Raw genomic sequence first — 18,853 nt, forward strand, 5'->3', positions numbered from 1 at the left:
AATGACAAGCTCTCACGGTCAACGAAGGATATACCTTCTCCCGAGACATTCCGATCAGACTCGGTATCCCGGTTCTACAAGACACTTCGACAAGTTAAAACAAATCCAGCAACACCGCCCGAATGTGCCGACAAATCCCGATAGGAGCTGCACATATCTCGTTCTCAGGGCACAATCGGATAAGCAATCTATACAACTAAAACCAGCCCTCGAGTTTCCCCGAGGTGGCGCTGCAAGGGGCTCTAGGTTGGACCAACACTCAGAGGAGCACTGGCCCGGCGAAGTTTAAATAAGATGACCCTCGGGCTCCGGAAACCCAAGGGAAAAAGAGGCTAGGTGGCAAATGGTAAAACCAAGGTTGGGCATTGCTGGAAGAGCTTTATTCAAGGCGAACTGTCAAGGGGTTCCCATTATCACCCAACCGCGTAAGGAACGCAAAATCCGGGAACATAACACCGATATGACAGAAACTAGGGCGGCAAGAGTGGAACAAAACACTAGGCGAGAGGCCGAGCCTTCCACCCTTTACCAAGTATATAGATGCATTAAGATAACAAGATAATATAATGATATCCCACCAAGAAAATAATGTTCCAACAAGGAACGGTCTCCAATCTTCACCTGCAACTAGCAACGCTATAAGAGGGGCTGAGCAAAGCGGTAACATAGCCAATCAACGGTTTGCTAGGACACGGTGGGTTAGAGGTTTAACATGGCAATCTGGGAGGCATGATAATCAAGTGGTAGGCATCGTAGCATAGACATAGCAAAAGAGCGAGCATCTAGCAAAGCAAAGATAGAAGTGATTTCGAGGGTATGATCGTCTTGCCTGCAAAGTTGTCAGAGTTGACTGGATCCTCGAAAGCAAACCCAATGGGCTCCTCGTTAGCGAACTCGTCTCCCGGCTCTACCCAAACAAGACAAACAAGAAAATGGAACACAATCAACCACGTGCAAACTCAAACAACATGATGCAAACATGGTATGCTATGCGGGATGCGATATGTGATGCATATGCAAGATTTGACAAGGAATGAATGAACCTGGCCTCAACTTGGAAATCCAAGTGTGCCACTGGAAAGGTGAGGTGACTTTGGTTGAAATCGATATAAAGAACACCAGAATCGGAGACATGGTTTGGAAATGGCAAGCAATTCAAATATGGCACCGGTCTGCGATAAACAACAAGTAGCCATCTAAATGCAACAAGATGAACATGCTACAGCACTCAAACATGGCAAAAAATACATGGAAGGGATCCATTCATAATGCTTAACAAAAGATGAACACTGAGCTACAGCCAATTCATCCATTAACAGGTTCAAACAAGCATGGCAAAAATGCAATTGGTAAACAGATTTCAGACTTAGTGAAATTAACACTTGTCTGGAATTTCAGATCAGGTAGCACACTTTGGAGCAATAAGACAATACGCTACAGGAACTTAACATGGCAAAGCAAGGCATGGAATGGAGCTACTCAAAGAGCGTAACAAAAGTCCCTTAGTGACCTTGAGCCAAAAGGGATTAGAAAATACAATTGCAAGCATGTGAACATGGCAAAAACATAATCAGATCACAAACTTAGTGAAAAACTGGAACATGCAAATCAGATATCAAGTAGGCATGTTTACGAGCTCGATGCACTCACTACAGAGCATGTCATGACAATCTAAGCATACACCCATCAAGAATACACATTATACAAGCTAGACATGGCAAGAACAACAACATAGCATGAACGGATCAACTACAACATCCTCGGCAAAATCGCTAACAAGTAGACGAACTGCCCAGATTCACGAAATAGCAACAGTAGAGCTCGATTGACTCAAGCTAGGGTGCTCCATAATTGGAAACAAAGACATGGATGGATAGATCACTACAAGGTTAAAAAAACATCCTTACTGATCATCCTCAAAAGAGGCACGGATCACTAGGAAACAACATGAAGATATGGCATACTGATAAAAACAGCTCAAAGACTTAGTGGAATTGCTAAGTCCCTGAAATCAGCGTTAACGATTGCACCACTTTGCAAGCTTGTGCTAGTCACCACACACATCACAAAAATACATGGATGGTACCTCTGGAAAGATGGCAAGGCACATAACAATACATATGTAGAGCTCAGGGGCATATCATGCACACAATAATCATGGCAAAAATGACAAATAGCTATTTGGAGCAGCAGATCTGACAATTAACTCAAATAGCATTCTTCCAACAGCGTTTCGGGCACCAAGATGAACTCAAATGAAAATGATGCAATGAGATGAAATGATGTGCTCTCTGAGACGAACATTATGATATGCTACATACCCAAAACGGAGCTACGGATGCAAAGTTACGGCACGATTGTTCGTTTTGCATTCCTGCACTCCTATGTCCTCCGGTGTCCCCTTTTACCTCTTTTCGTGTGCAGATGTTAAACATTCTCGGATTGGACCGAGACTTGTTAGGCGGCCTTGGTTAACTACCGGTAGACCGCCTGTCAAGTTTCGTGCCATTTGGACTTCATTTGATACTACAACGGTTAACCGAGGAACCGAAAAGGCCTCGTGTGTGTTTCAGCCCAACACCTCTCCAAAGTGGCCCAAAACCCCCCTCCGTCATCTCGGTCGTTCAATCACGATCGCGTGGCTGCAAATCGTCCTCAATTTGGAGTCTCCTAGCTCCCTCTACCTATATATATGTGTGTCTCCCTCCGAAAATTCGTAGCCAAACCCTAGCGTCTTCCTCCTCGCACCGCTGGACATGTCCAACCGCGCCGGACATGTCCGCCGGACACGTCGATCCGACCAGCCCCGTCGTGCCACGTCACCCTGCCGCCGCTCCCCTCCACTCGCGCCGCGCCACCTGTCACCGCCACCTCCCACCACCGCCCGGCCCGCCGGGACCCGGATCTGGCCCTCCAGGCCCGAGCCGCCCGATCCCGCGCCTCCGCTCCTTGCCTCCCGAGTGCGCCGCCGCCCAGGCTCGCCGTCGCCGGATCCCGAGCTCCTTGTTGCCCCACCGACGAGCCTCGCCGCGGTTCGCGCCACCGCCGAAGCCCGGCGCGCCTCCAGCCGCAGTTCCCCGCTGCGCCGCCCGCTGCCATGGCCTCCTCATGTCGCGGCTGCACCAGCTCCGGCCACCGGAGCTCGTCCTCGCCCCAGATACGGCCACCCTCCGGCCATCTCCGTCGTCTCCGACGAGATCCGGTGGATCGGGACCAGATCCACCAGTTCTTCCAACCAAACGGCGCCCTCCGTCCCAGATCTCGTCGTCCCGCTCCGCTCCATCCCGTTGACTTCTCGAAGGGGTATAATTTCACTAAGTCCCCGAAGTTTCCAGATTCATGTGCCCATGTTCATCGCATCATAACTTTGCACTCGTGGCTCCGTTTTGGGTGTGTAGCATATCAAATTGTTCGTCTCGATGAGTACTTCATTTCACTCCATTCCATTGCACCATGCATCAAATTGTTCATCTTAATGCCCAAAATGTTGTTGCAAGACTGCTATGCAATGTTAGTTTCAGTTTCTTAGCAGAGATTGGAGATTTATCATTTTTGCCTTGATTAATGTGTGCCTCCTAGGAACTTGAGCCCTACATGTGTTTTGAAGTATGCCATGCCATCTTTACAGGGGTGTATGCCATGTATTTTTGTGATCTTTGTGGTGACTAGCACAAGCATGCAAAGTAGCTCTCGTGATGTTGCTGATTTCAGGGACTTAGAATTCTTCTAAAGTCATTGCCCTGATAATATTTTTATGCCATGTGTTCATGTTGCTACAGAGTGATCCATGCCTCTTTTGAGCATGTTCAGTAAGGATCATTTTGAGATATTGTTATGCTCTATCCATCCATGTCTTTGTTTGCAATTATGGAGCACCCTAGCATGACTCAATCTTGCTCTACTTTTGCTATAAAATGTTCCTGGCAGATTGTTTACATGTTAAGCAATTTTGCCGAGGTTGTTACAGTTTGTCCATGCATGCTATGAGAGTGTCCTTGCCATGGTTAGCTAGTTTATCATGCTAATTGGTGGGTGTATGCTTAGTTTGTCATGCAATGCCTTGTGGTGAGTGCATCGAGCTCCTAAACATGCCTACGTGAATCTGTTTTACCATGTTCCTGTTTTCTGCTAAGTCTGAATCTGTTAACGAAAGTTGCTATGTTCACATGGTTGCGATTGTATTTTCTGATCCCTTTTGGCTTATGGTCAGTAAGGGACTTTTGTTGTATGATTTGAGTAGCTTCATACCATGCCTTGCTTTGCCATGATATGTTCCTGTAGTATGTTGTTATCGTGCTCTAAACATTGCTTCCTGATGTTAAATTCCTGACATGTTATTTTCACTAAGTCTGTAACCTGATATCTTTTGTACTTTTGCCATGCTTGTTTGAACCTGCTATTGAGTGAATTAGCTGTAGCTCAGTGTTCATCTTTTGTCAAGCATCTTGAGTGGATTACTGCCATGTTCTTTGTTTTCATGTTAGAGTCCAGTAGCTTGTTCTTCTTGATGCATTTAGATGGCCTCATGCTGTTAATCGTAGATTTGTGCCATTATTGTTTTGCTTGCCATTTGCAAACCGTGCATCCGATTCCGGTGATCTTTATATAGATTTCGGCCGAAATCAACTCTTCTTTCCAGTGGCACTCTTGGTTTTCCAAGTTGAGGCCAGGTTCAATCTTTCCTTTCCGAGGCATGCCTATGCACTGCATATCACGTCCCGCATATCATGCCATGTTTTGCATCATGTTGCTTGTGCATTGCACCGTGGTTGATTGTGTCTCCCTTTGCTTGTGTTCTTGCTTTGGGTAGAGCTGGGAGACGAGTACGTGATTGAGGAACCCGTTGAGAACGTTTACGAGGATCAATCTTAACTCAACTCGGAGAACTTTGCAGGCAAGATGACCATACCCTCGAAATCACTTCTATCTTTGCTTGCTAGATGCTCGCTCTATTGCTGACTCAAGGGTCATCTTTATTTTAAACCCCCGGGCCAGTGCTCCTCTGAGTGTTGGTCCAAACTAGAGCCCCTTGTAGCGCCACCTCGGGGGAACTCACGGGTTGGTTTTAGTTGTACGGATTGCTTATCCGGTGTGCCCTGAGAAGGAGATATCTGTAGCTCCTATCGAGATTTGTCGGCATACTCGGATGGCTTTGCTGGTTTCGTTTTACCATTGTCGAGATGTCTTGTAACCGGAATTCCGAGTTTGATCAGGTTGTCTTGGGAGAAGGAATATCATTCGTTGACCGTGAGAGCCTGTGATGGGCTAAGTTGGGACTCCCCTGCAGGGATTTTTTCTTTTGAAAGTCGTGCCCGCAGTAATTAGCAGATGGGAATTTGTTAATGTCCGGTTGTAGAAAACCTAAAACTTAACTTAATTAAAATGAATCAACAGCGTGTGTAGCCGTGATGGTCTCTTTTCGGCGGAGTCCGGGAAGAGAACATGGTCTCGTGTTATGCTTGAACGTAGGTTGTTCTAGGATCACTTCTGGATCATAGTTTCTCGATCGTGCCTTGCTTTCTCTCCTCGCTCTCTATTGTGTATGTTAGCCACCATACATGCTAGTGCTTGCTGCAGCTCCACCTCATACCTTTTACCTTACCCATTAGCTTAAATAGTCTTGATTGCGAGGGTGTGAGATTGTTGAGTCCCTGTGACTCACAGATTACTTCAAAACGAGATGCAGGAACGGATGATAATGCTCCAGGAGATGCGACTGAGCTCAAGTGGGAGTTCGATGAGGACTCAAGCCGATACTATGTTTCCATTCTAGATGATCAGTAGTGGTGCCCAGTTGGGGCGATCGGGGACATTATGCATTTGGGGTTGTCTTTATTTTGGTTCCATAGTCGGACCTTGATTGTATCTGGATGATTGTATTGATATATTTATGCTATTGTGTGAAGTGGCGATTGTAAGCCAACTCTGTACCTCTTTCTTATTCAATACATGGGATGTGTAAAGATTACCCCTCTTGCGACATTGCCTACAATGTGGTTATGCCTCTAAGTCATGCTCCGACACATGGGAGATATAGCCGCATCATGGGCGTTACAAGTTGGTAATCAGAGCCTTCCCCGACTTAGGAGCCCCCTGCTTGATCGAATCGTTGGCGTTGCTGAATCTAGAAAAATTGTTTTGAGTCTTTTAGGATCTATATATATCGAAGAGTAGGATTCTTTTTACTCCTCAGTCCCTTTGTCGCTCTGGTGAGGCATCTTGACATAGAGTTTTGACTCTTCTCTTCTCAAATTTCACTAAAAAAATTTAGGATCACGTGGGTATCTTGGAATCGTTCTGATGGTTTTGTGACGAGAACATTGTTCTTGGTGCCTCCTGACATTTAGGGGTTGTGGTAGTGTCCTGGGGAGTTGAGCTCCGAGGTGTTGTCGTCACAATTTTATCGTTGCAGTTCTGGAATACCTGAGTTTCGCCGACATCGAAAATTTATTTTATGCAGTTGTTGGTGAGATAACCTCGACGCCACCCAGTACCGGGGCGGGAGTTCGGGAGTATTGACATAACTCGTACAACGGATGCTTTTCGAAGGTTGAGGTAAATGTTTTCTGAAGGTTTCTTGGTTATGTGCTGAAGGATGGATACAGCTGGATGTAGGATTTGCTATCTTTGGGTGAGATATTATGTTTCCCCTGTATCCCCAACACCTGATTGCACAACCGGGAGAATTTCAGGAGTTTCATAAGTGGGAATTCAAGTAGCTCTTAGGATATCTTTCCGACAGATGCATGTTGTGAGATTGGGGTTCAACGTCTAGTGGTCCACCTATCCACGGTTGGTTTTACAGTGGTCTCGTTGTGTCTTAAAGATTCCTTGGCTATGCTGACTCGGGGACACTTCGTATGTCATGTGCACTGCCTTGTACATGATGGTGCTGTACGATCGAGCCCGTGTGGGCCCCACCACAAAAACTTCGGATGAAATCTCTATCATATGTTTGTTCCGGCTTATTCTGCAAGCCAATCATTTGTTTTTGTTTTCAGTTGTGGTATTCGAGTTGCTTCGAAGTCAAATGTTGATTCCATACCTTTCATAACTGGTGTTCTCACATTTCTATGTGAATACTAATCCTTCTTGATAATCGAGATTGTCATGTCAATCCTTTTCAACCGGAGTGTCTCTCTTCAAGTGGATCCGATCTTTTTCAACATCCGCAAGTTAAATTCTAAGATTTTTCTCAACGGTGTTTGTTTCATCCGTCTTCAAGTTGTCTTTGTTTTACCCACCCTCCCACCCTTTTTCTTCAAGGACTCAGATTCCGTAATCAAGTGTCCATCTTATTCTTGTGAAGTCTCTTCATTCTTTTCTTTCAATGTTCATATCCGGTGATTCTCAGGAAGATACTAATGGAGCCTCAAGTTCATCATTATTCATTCTCTTTCTTCTCCGGTGGATTCAATTCAAGCTTTGTTGATCATATTCATTTTTCCTCGTTTCAAATGCTTTTACATGCCGGTGCACCTCTTAATAATCCACTTCTCGCTATTCAATTATTCCAGAGTGCCTCAACAATTCTTGGAGGTGTTTCTCGTCATCATTCTCGGATTTGAAGACCGAAGTAGAGTTTTCCTACAATTCTTATCCGTTCTCTCAAAGATTCGTGATTCTAGCATGATGCCGTCCTCTCATAATTGGTTTCGATTGTGAGAATTCTATTCACCCATCCTTAGAAATTCAAGAGTCTTTTCAGTTTGTTTCTCTAGAGCCCATCATCTCAGAATTATTCATGCCAGCTTTCAGCTATTGTTCTCCAAATCATACCGGTGCATCATTCAAGTATTCTGTTATCAACTAGTGATCTCTTCGTTCTCATGTATCTAAATCCCCTCAAGTATCTTCATTTGTTCTCTAATTCTTCCCGGTGCTTCTTTATAAATTCATTCGTTCTTCCCAATCCTACCGGTGGTTCATTGAAGACCTTCTCAAGATGGCACTATATCTATCTTCATCCTTGCTACGAGAATAAGTGGTATGCCAAATCTGTTTGCTTGTCATCAAGTTAATTGGTGAAGGATAAGCATAATGTAATTCTTATTCTTGTTTCGTTCATATGTTAATCCCTTCTTCCGGAGTTTGTTCACGATGGTTAAATTCTCAGTTCGATGCTCTATCTTTTCTTCCCGGAGTTCCAAGCTCTCTTAATTATATCATCGTGGAGTTCCATCTAAATCATTGCAAGGCTTCACCTTGTGTTTTCAACTTCTCTTTCTTTTTACCATCATTTTGTTACCGGAGTTTCTTCACGGAGGTTCTACATGTTGGTTCATCAAGGACTTAATCCTTTCTCGGAGTGTTCATCAAGATTCTTTTCAGAGGAGCTCAAGCATTCTTCTTCTTGCAATCTGGAGTGCAGTTCTTTCTATCGTATCATTGGAGATGGTATTATGTCATTCTTGATAATTTGAGTTCATGTTTCATGATTCACATGTTGTTAAGAATGAGGTATTTTAAATCCATCAAGCTATTCGTTGGAGTTATCTTGTGTCATGTTTCACCTAAAGCCTTCCCTAAGGATTGTTGCTATTTATGGTGCTCATAAATGATCCAAGTTTGTCATCCGTCCTCCTGGTGAAATAAGTTTATCGTCTTCTTGTTCATATCAATCCAATCTATTGCTTTTCGTTAGTGGCAGAATTTCACCTCATAGTTTTGAGATGTTCTCCATAAGGCCACTACAAGCTTACTCTTATCGTTGTTGGTTTTCCAACAACTACATTCAACCCTTCTCCTAAAGATGCTTTCAAGCTCATTCGGGGTAGAAGAAATTGTTTTCTCCTTCGTTCTTTCCATTCCATTCTTTCATTTCTTCTGGTTGCTCTTTTCAGTCATCATCTCGAATTGTGAAGATCATGATATTTTCATGCTTATCCTTGTAACTGGAGTGTGTGCCCGCTGCTCAAGTTCTTTCATTATATCAAGTTTTTCATCTCTTTTCAACTGCAGTGCTACCCGAATTGGTTCTTTCTTTTCCTCTGTCTTAACGGAGGGCTTTCAACTTCGTTCATCTCCGTTGCATTCTTTCTTTCAATTTGTTCAACCTCTCAAGGTTCTTTGGTTTCGCTCATTTGTCAAAGAAGCAACTTAGTTTTACCTCTCCTCTTTCTCTTTTGTTTTTCCCCTCCAGTGCCATTCTAGATCTCGGGACGAGATACTCTTGTAGTGATGGAGGGTTGTAACGCCCCGAGACCTATGTGCCAGGTGTCTCCCAGTTATTCGCTGTTGTTGCCTTGTCTTTTGCTTGTGTGTCATGCATTTCATATCATGGCATCATGTGCATCTCATTTGCATACATGTTCATCCCATGCATCCGAGCATTTTCCCCGTTGTCCATTTTGCATTCCGGCGCTCCTATGTCCTCCGGTGTCCCCTTTTACCTCTTTTCGTGTGCGGGTGTCAAACGTTCTCGGATTGGACCGAGACTTGTCATGAAGCCTTGGTTTAATACCGGTAGACCGCATGTCAAGTTTCGTGCCATTTGGACTTCGTTTGATACTCCAACGATTAACTGAGGAACCGAAAAGGCCTTGTGTGTGTTGCAGCCCAACACCTCTCCAAAGTGGCCCAAAACACCCCTCCGTCATCTCGGTCGTTCAATCACGATTGCATGGCCGCAAACCGTGCTCAATTTGGAGTCTCCTAGCTCCCTCTACCTATATATATGTGTCTCCCTCCGAAAATTCGTAGCCAAACCCTAGCGTCTTCTTCCTCGCACCGCCGGACATGTCCGCCGGACACGTCGCTCCGACCAACCCTGTCGCACCATGTCACCCCGCCGCCGCTCCCCTCCACTTGCGCCGCACCACCTGTCACCGCCACCTCCCACCACCGCCCGGCCAGCCGGGACCCAGATCTGGCCCTCCGGGCCCGAGCCGCCCGATCCCGCGCCTCCGCTCCTCGCCTCCCGAGCGCCCGAGCGCGCCTCTGCCCAGGCTTGCCGTCGTCGGATCCCGAGCTCCCCGTCGCCCCGCCGCCAAGTCCTCCCGCCGGCGAGTCTCGCCGCGGTTCGCGCCGCCGCCGAAGCCCGGCGTGCCTCCAGCCGCCGTTCCCCGCCGCGCCGCCCGCTGCCATGGCCTCCCCGCGCCGTGGCTACACCAGCTCCGGCCACCGGAGCTCGTCCTTGGCCCAGATCCGGCCACCCTCTGGCCATCTCCGTCATCTCCGGCGAGATCCGGTGGATCGGGACCAGATCCACAAGTTCGTCCAACCAAACAGTGCCCTCCGTCCCAAATCTCGTCGTCCCGCTCCGCTCCACCCCGTTGTCTTCTCGGAGGGGTATAATTTTCACCAAGTCCTCGAAGTTTCCAGATTCATGTGCCCATGTTCATCGCATCATAACTTTGCACCCATGACTCCATTTTGGGCGTGTAGCATATCAAATTGTTCGCCTCGATGAGTAATTCATTTCATTCCATTACACCATGTTCATTTCAACTCATCTTGATGCCCTAAATGTTGTTGCAAGAGTGCTATGCAATGTTAGTTTCAGTTTCTTAGCAGAGATTGGACATTTGTCATTTTTGCCATGATTAATGTGTGCCTCCTAGGGACTTGAGCCCTACATGTGTTTTGAAGTATGCCCTGCCATCTTTACAGGGGTGTATGCCATGTATTTTGTGATCTTTGTGGTGACTAGCACAACCATTCAAAGTAGCTCTCGTGATGTTGCTAATTTCAGGGACTTAAAATTCTTCTGAAGTCATTGCCCTGATAATATTTTTATGCCATGTGTTCATGTTGCTACAGAGTGATCCATGCCTCTTTTGAGTATGTTCAGTAAGGATCATTTTGAGATATTGTTATGCTATATCCATACATGTCTTTGTTTGCAATTATGGATCACCCTAGCATGACTCAATCTTGCCCTACTTTTGCTATAAAATGTTCCTGGCAGATTGTTTACATGTTAAGCAATTTTGCCGAGGTTGTTACAGTTTGTCCATGCATGCTATGAGAGTGTTCTTGCCATGGTTAGCTAGTTTATCATGTCTACTTGGTGGGTGTATGCTTAGTTTGTCATGCAATGCCTTGTGGTTAGTGCATCGAGCTCGTAAACATGGCTACGTGAATCTGTTTTACCATGTTCTTGTTTTCTGCTAAGTTTGAATCTGTTAACGAAAGTTGCTATGTTCACATGGTTGCCATTGTATTTTCTGATCCCTTTTGGCTTATGGTCAGTAAGGGACTTTTATTGTATGTTTTGAGTAGCTTCATGCCATGCCTTGATTTTCCATGATATGTTCCTGTAGCATGTTGTTATCGTGCTCTAAACATTGCTTCCTGATGTTAAATTCATGACATGTTATTTTCAGTAAGTCTGTAACCTGATATCTTTTGTATTTTTGCCATGCTTGTTTGAACCTGCTATTGAGTGAATTAGCCAAAGCTCAGTGTTCATCTTTTGTCAAGCATCTTGAGTGGATCACTGCCATGTGCTTTGTTGTCATGTTAGAGTGCAGTAGCTTGTTGTTCTTGATGCATTTAGATGGCCTCGTGCTGTTGATCGCAGATTTGTGCCGTTATTGTTTTGCTTGCCATTTGCAAACCGTGCATCCGATTCCGGTGATCTTTATATCGATTTTGACCGAAATCAACTCTTCTTTCTAGTGGCACTCTTGGTTTTCCAAGTTGAGGCCAGGTTCAATCTTTCCTTTCCAAAGCATGCATATGCATTGTGTATCACATCTCGCATATCATGCCATGTTTTGCATCATGTTGCTTGTGCATTGCACCGTGGTTGATTGTGTCTCCCTTTGCTTTGGGTAGAGCTGGGAGACGAGTACGTGATCGAGGAACTCGTTCAGAATGTTTACGAGGATCAAGCTTATGTCAACTTGGAAAACTTTGCACGCAAGATGACCATACCCTCGAAATCACTTCTATCTTTGCTTGCTATATGCTCGCTCTATTGCTATGCCTATGCTACGATACCTACCACTTGCTTATCATGCCTCCCATATTGCCATGTCAAACCTCTAACCCACCTTGTCCTAGCAAACCGTTGTTTGGCTATGTTACCGCTTTGCTCAGCCCCTCTTATAGCGTTGCTAGTTGCAGGTGAAATTTGGAGTGTGTTCCTTGTTGGAACATGTTATTTGTTGGGATATCACCATTATATCTTGTCTATTTTAATGCATCTATATAGTTGGTAAAGGGTGGAAGCCTCGGCCTTATGCCTGGTGTTTTGTTCCACTCTTGCCGCCCTAGTTTCCGTCATACCGGTGTTATGTTCCATGATTTTGTGTTCCTTACACGGTTGGGTTATAATGGGAACCCCTTGACAGTTCGCCTTGAATAAAACTTCTCCAGCAAGGCCCAACCTTGGTTTTACCATTTGCCACCTAGCCTTTTTCCCTTGGGTTTCGCGGACTCAAGGGTCATCTTTATTTTAAACCCCCGGGCCAGTGCTGCTCTGAGTGTTGGTCCAAACTAGAGCCCCTTGCAGCGCCACCTCAGGGGAACTCGCGGGTTGGTTTTATTTGTATGGATTGCTTATCCAATGTGCCCTGAGAACGAGATATGTGCAACTCCTATCGGGATTTGTCGGCACATTCGGGTGGCTTTGCTGGTTTAGTTTTCCCATTGTCGAGATGTCTTGTAACCGGGATTCCGAGTCTGATCGGGTTGTCTTGGGAGAAGGATTATCCTTCGTTGACCATGAGAGCTTGTGATGGGCTAAGTTGGGACTCCCCTGCAGGGATTTGATCTTTCGAAAGTCGTGCGCGCCGTTATGGGCAGATGGGAATTTGTTAATGTCCGGTTGTAGAAAACATGAAACTTAACTTAATTAAAATGAATCAGCAGCGTGTGTAGCCGCGATGGTCTCTTTTCGGCGGAGTCCGGGAAGATAGCATGGTCTCGTGTTATTCTTGAACGTAGGTTGTTCTAGGATCACTTCTTGATCATAGTTTCTCGATCATGCCTTGCCTTCTCTTCTCGCTCTCTTTCGCGTATGTTAGCCACCATATATGCTAGTGCTTGCTGCAGCTCCACCTCATACCTTTTACCTTACCCATAAGCTTAAATAGTCTTGATCGCAAGGGTGTGAGATTGCTGAGTCCCGGTGAGTCACAGATTACTTCAAAACCAGATGCAGGAACCGATGATACAGCTCCAGGAGAGGCAACTGAGCTCAAGTGGGAGTTCGATGAGGACTCAAGCCGATACTACGTTTCCTTTACAGACGATCAGTAGTGGTGCCCAGTTGGGGCGATCGGGGACATTATGCATTTGGGGTTGTCTTTATTTTGGTTCCGTAGTCGGACCTTGATTGTATCTGAATGATTGTAATGATATATTTATGCTATTGTGTGAAGTGGCGATTGTAAGCCAACTCTGTACCTCTTTCTTATTCAGTACATGGGATGTGTAAAGATTACCTCTCTTGCGACATTGCCTAAAATGTGGTTATGCCTCTAAGTCATGCTCCGACATGTGGGAGATATAGCGGCATCGTGGGCGTTACAAAATCCCCACCGCCCCTCCAGAGTATCGCCGTACAAGCCCAACCACATATCACGTGGAGGTCGAGGAGTTGATGGTGGTCCATGGCGCGATGGCCACTATGCGTGTTGACCAGGAGGAACACCTCGCCTCCACCGCCGCCGACTTGGTGCAGGCTCTGGCCCAGATGAAGTCCCCAGTGACTACCCCCCAGGACTTACCAGGTATGATCCGACCAGCTCAATCTTACCAATACCACTTGCAATGGCTATGTTTTTTATGGTTGATGTATTGAGCATGTTTGTGCCTTGTTTATTTTAGTACTACACACTGTGTGATGTTCAAGTATTAACTATCCAGCTCAATTTCACTAATACCAGCAAGAAACATACAATACATGACTCGAGATATCACTAGAGATGCTGCCATTTACTATTTTTGGTGGGTACTAACCCGATTGTACTTAACATGCATGTCCATGTACTTACGCAGGGTCAGAACGGCCGATGTTGTTGTTTGCCGTCGAGGTTAGCTGCATCCCATGTCTTACAGTATTTCACATCATTTGTGCAATTGCAGTTTAACTTCTAACATTTACTGGTCGCCTGTAGGTACACATGTTAGTGGCACTGATCCACGCTTCGACCCGGAGGAATAGCTCACCTCCGCCTTCGCTGACTTTGGGCAGACTCTGGCCAAGATGAAGTGCCCCAACAACTACCTCTTAGGACATACCAAGTATGTACTCACCAGCTCAATATTACCCATAGCAGTTGCAATTAATGGCTATGTTTTGTATGGTCGATGTATTAAGCATGTTGTAGTAAACATGCCTAACACATGTTAGCTATTTTCCCTACCTTTTTATAGACAATTGTGCCATTCTCTGCTCTAGCAGCACCTGCCTTGTGATGTTTAAGTCCGCCAATTGCATTTTTATCAATACCGGTTTCAATGGCTATTAAGCATGTTGCAATTAACATTTGTATTTCAATAGCTACAAACTTACAAAACATGACTTAGGATGTTATTAAGCCTGTTGCGATTAACAGTTGTATGCATTTTTTAATCTGTCCCTTTGCTACCATGCTACTCTCTACTATGAAGATATACTAGACATGCTGCCCATTTGCTATTTTTTGTCGATGCTAACCCTGTTGTACTTAACATTCCTTTCCATGTACTTATGCAGGGCCATAATGGGTGATGTTGTTGTTTGCCGTTGAGGTTAGATGTATCCCATGTCTTACAATATTTTACATCATTTGTGCAATTACAGTTTGGCTTCTAACGTTTACTTGCTTCTTGTAGGTACACATGTTGGCGGCACTAATCCATGCTTCGACCAGGAGGAAGAGCTCGCCTCCGCCGCTGCTAACTTTGGGCGGGCTCTGGTCAAGATGAAGTGCCCTAGCAACTACCTCTCAGGACTTACCAAGTATGAACTAACCATTTCAATCTTACCCATACCTGATGAAATTAATGGCTATGTTTTGTACGGTCGATGTATTAAGCATGTTGTAGTAAACATGCCTAACATGTTTTAGCTATTTTCCCTACCTTTTTATAGACAACTGGGCCTTTCTCTGCTCTGGCAGCACCTGCCATGAGATGTTTCACTCTGCCAATTGCATTTTTATCAGTACCGGTTTCAATGGCTATTAAGCCTGTTGTAATTAACAATTGTATCCACTTTTAAACAGTTATTTTTCAATGTCTACAAACTTACAAAACATGACTTAGGATGCTGTTAAGCCTATTGCAATTAACAGGTGTATCCATTTTTTAATCTGTCCCTTTGCTACCATGCTACTCTTTCGCAATGAAGATATCACTACAGATGCTGCCGTTTTATTACCATTTGCTATTTTTGGTGGATGTTAACCTTGTTGTAGTTAACATTGGCTTTCCATGTACTTAAATAGGGCTACAATGGGCGATGTTGTTGTTTGCCGTCGAGGTTAGATGCATCCCATGTCTTATACACCATCTGTTCCTAAATATAAGCATTTTTAGAGATTCCAATATAGACTACATAAGAAGCAAAATGAGTGAATCTAGATTCTAATATAAACTATATCTATAATTCTATATACATCTGTATGTAGTTCATACTGAAATCTCTAAAAGTACTTCTACTTAGGAACATAGGTAGTTGTATTTTACGTCATTTGTGCAATCTCGGTTGAGCTTCTAACATTTACTGATTGCTTGTAGCTACATATATGAGTGGTCCTGATCCACGCTTCGATCCCTGTGTGTATGGCGCAATGAGATATTCATGAACAAGCGTCAAGTGAGGAAACTAAGAAAGATTGTTAGGCGAAAGAAACGGGTGATGGGAATTAACCTCTTTATTTGCACTTTTTCCAAGACAATAGTGAACTTTAGGATGGTAAGTAATGTGTTGCCTTTTCCCCTGCCCACAACAAGTTACTCTATTACACCTCAATATCTGAATTTTTTCTCTTTTTAGTGGTTTCCAAAGCTATTTACTGATGATTACCTTGCAAACTACATGACCGGAGTGGAGGCAACTAAGGTTAAAGTATATAATTCATGCTACCATGATAATGCTCTAGAAGTCTTCCTGAAGGCGGTGAAGGATGGGCGGGCGATCGTCACAAGGGGTTGGACAAAAGTTGTTCGTGCCTATGGCATGCAGGAAGGCACATTATGGGCATTCCGCTTCTGCAACACCATCGGCAGTCAAAATGATTTACACTTGTCTCTTCACCTTTACCGCCTCTAAATATTGTGGTTCATCATAGTTAATTGCTGTCTAATCCTATAATTACTAAACATATTGTACTGACAATTTTATTTACTGATTCGTTGTTGAACCATTGTGGTGAGAATTTGGATTCCATGTTTCATATTTCAAAATTTCCAATTCGAATAATAAATTACAGGGAAAGATAAAATTATACAGGAGTGAATAAAATAATGTGCACACGGTTAGAAAGAAAACAATGTGTGCGATGAAAAATAGAGAACAGACGGTTCTTTGACATGAAATGTTTGCGATGCCCGAAGGACGCACACACAGTTTCGTCTCATATGCGTGTGCGATTCATGGTAAACGACAAACATTTCAAACCAGTGTGCGTGTGTGATAGGAATACCAATCACACACAGTTATGAAAATGGACACGTTGGCGTTAGTAGAGGCACCGCACACATTTTACATTCTTGAACCACGTGCGATAACGTACCCATCACAAACATATCGTTAGATTCAATGTTGATGTCCACCTTTTTTACACGACTATAGCGGTGTAATCATTTGGGATGTCTCTCTGATGAGAAACGTAACATCGAGATGTAATATGTCGGACTGGGCGGCTTCTCTTATGTTTATTCTATGGCGATCGTCAGTAGCCGCTCGCCTATCGCCGACGGTGTCTGGGTCATATGGGAAGGACCCCCCCTATCGTAGTCACTCACTAGGCGACGGTTCCAAATGCCATCGCGGAAAGAGGTTAAAAACTGTTTGTATAGCACCTTGTGGTACCAGTGCTACATCAACCTTGTTGCCCTTCCGATGATTAGTGAGTAGCTTACCACAGACCTACGGGTCCATAGCTAGTATCTAGATGACTTCTTCACTCTCTTTGATCCTCAATACAATGTTCTCCTCAATGTTCTTGGAGATCTATTCGATGTAATCTTATTTTTGCGGTGTGTTTGTTGGGATCCAATGAATTGTGGGTTTATGATCAGATTATTCATGAATATTAAATGAATCTTCTCTAAATTCTTTCTATGCATGATTGTTATATCTTTTTATTTCTCTCCAATCTATTTGTTTGGTTTGGCCAACTAGATTGATTTATCTTGCAATGGGAGATGTGCTTTGTAATGGGTTCTGAGGGTGCCCCGGACTAAGGGGTCCTCGGGCTGCCGGCCTATCGCTCATGGCCCAGATTGGTGGGCCACTTTTGGTTCATCATTGGAAGCTGGGCTGCAGGCGACCCCATGCTATGGAAGGAAATCCCCGAAGACTTGACGTATCCTCCAAGTGTTGTTAGCGAAATCGACATGTTTATCCTTTGGTGGTGACCGTCCATATATAACCCTATGTACCCGTGGTGTCTATATAAACCGGAGGGTTTAGCCCATAGAAGGGGAAAACCATTACAACCATCCCATCTTGGGTTTAGTTCATCTGATCTCGTGGTAGATCAACTCTATAATTGTCATACACATTCATCCATACAACCAAGTAGGACATAGGGTTTTACCTCTTTGAGAGGGCCTGAACCTAGGTAAATTGTGTCTCTGTGTTCCCTGTTACCAATCAACCCATGATCCACAGTTTAGGACCCCCTACCCGAGATCTTTCGGTTTTGCTGACATTGGTGCTTTCATTGAGAGTTCCACTGTAGGATCACCAAAGGATTGATGGCTCGCTTAATCATCGGCAATGGCATTCGCACCAGGGACATCTTTGTGCCCGGCCAACAATTTGCATTCGGCAACATTGTTCTGCATTCTAACCTGACTGGTCACTCAATCAGATCGATGGTTTTGCCCCAAGCATGAAATCAAGTTTGGCAACTTGGAGTATGTTGCCGATGCTCGGGGCGATATGATCTCTACCGGGTTCTCAGCCTTACCTGAGGGACCCTGTAATCCCGAAGCCTCAACTTGGGACCTCCTCCTTGACATTGTCTTTGGATCGGCCTTTATATCGGATCTATCCTTGAGCTCAGATCCAATCTTGACGTCCGAATGCCAGAGGTTAGCCCTGGCCGAACACACCCCCTATGAAGGAATAACGGTGGTTAAATCCTAAAGTCATTAGGGATGAAACCAAGTGACCTCTCATTGTCAAACGGGACAAAAGTTCGGATCCAGATGATGAGCAGCATGGATGGAATGTCCTCGGTCTATGACCAGATCGGACTCGAGGCTAACCACGTGGAATTTTGTGTCCCACCCACCACCCACTTAGTAGCCACTATCAAGGATTTAACTGACATGTTTGACTACACCGCCGAGGAGGTTGACGACATGTATGAAGATGATGACACAATGACTCATGTTGCCACCTCTCTGGCCACTCCCAATACAGGAAAGTGGACATCCACTTCCACCTACGACATTTACATAGTCGGCACCCCTAAGAAGGATGGTGCTGACCCCACCAAAGAGTCGTCCAAATGCCGACGCCAGCGATGGCAGTCCAAGGGACGTGGAAAGGGCAGGGAGGACAACCAGAACACGGATACCAATGGCACCAGAGATGATAATACTCCAGACAATATGGAAGAGCTCAGCGACAATGCCACCCCCGATCAGCACCACGGTGCCCCTGAAGGTCATGGGGACCAAGAAAACCCCGAGGACCGCAGCGATTCCGAGGAGCCTCCCTCTGTTTGAAGAGGAGGAC

This window comes from Triticum urartu, chromosome 7 (assembly GCF_003073215.2).
Source record: "Triticum urartu cultivar G1812 chromosome 7, Tu2.1, whole genome shotgun sequence".
Lineage (NCBI taxonomy): Eukaryota > Viridiplantae > Streptophyta > Magnoliopsida > Poales > Poaceae > Triticum > Triticum urartu.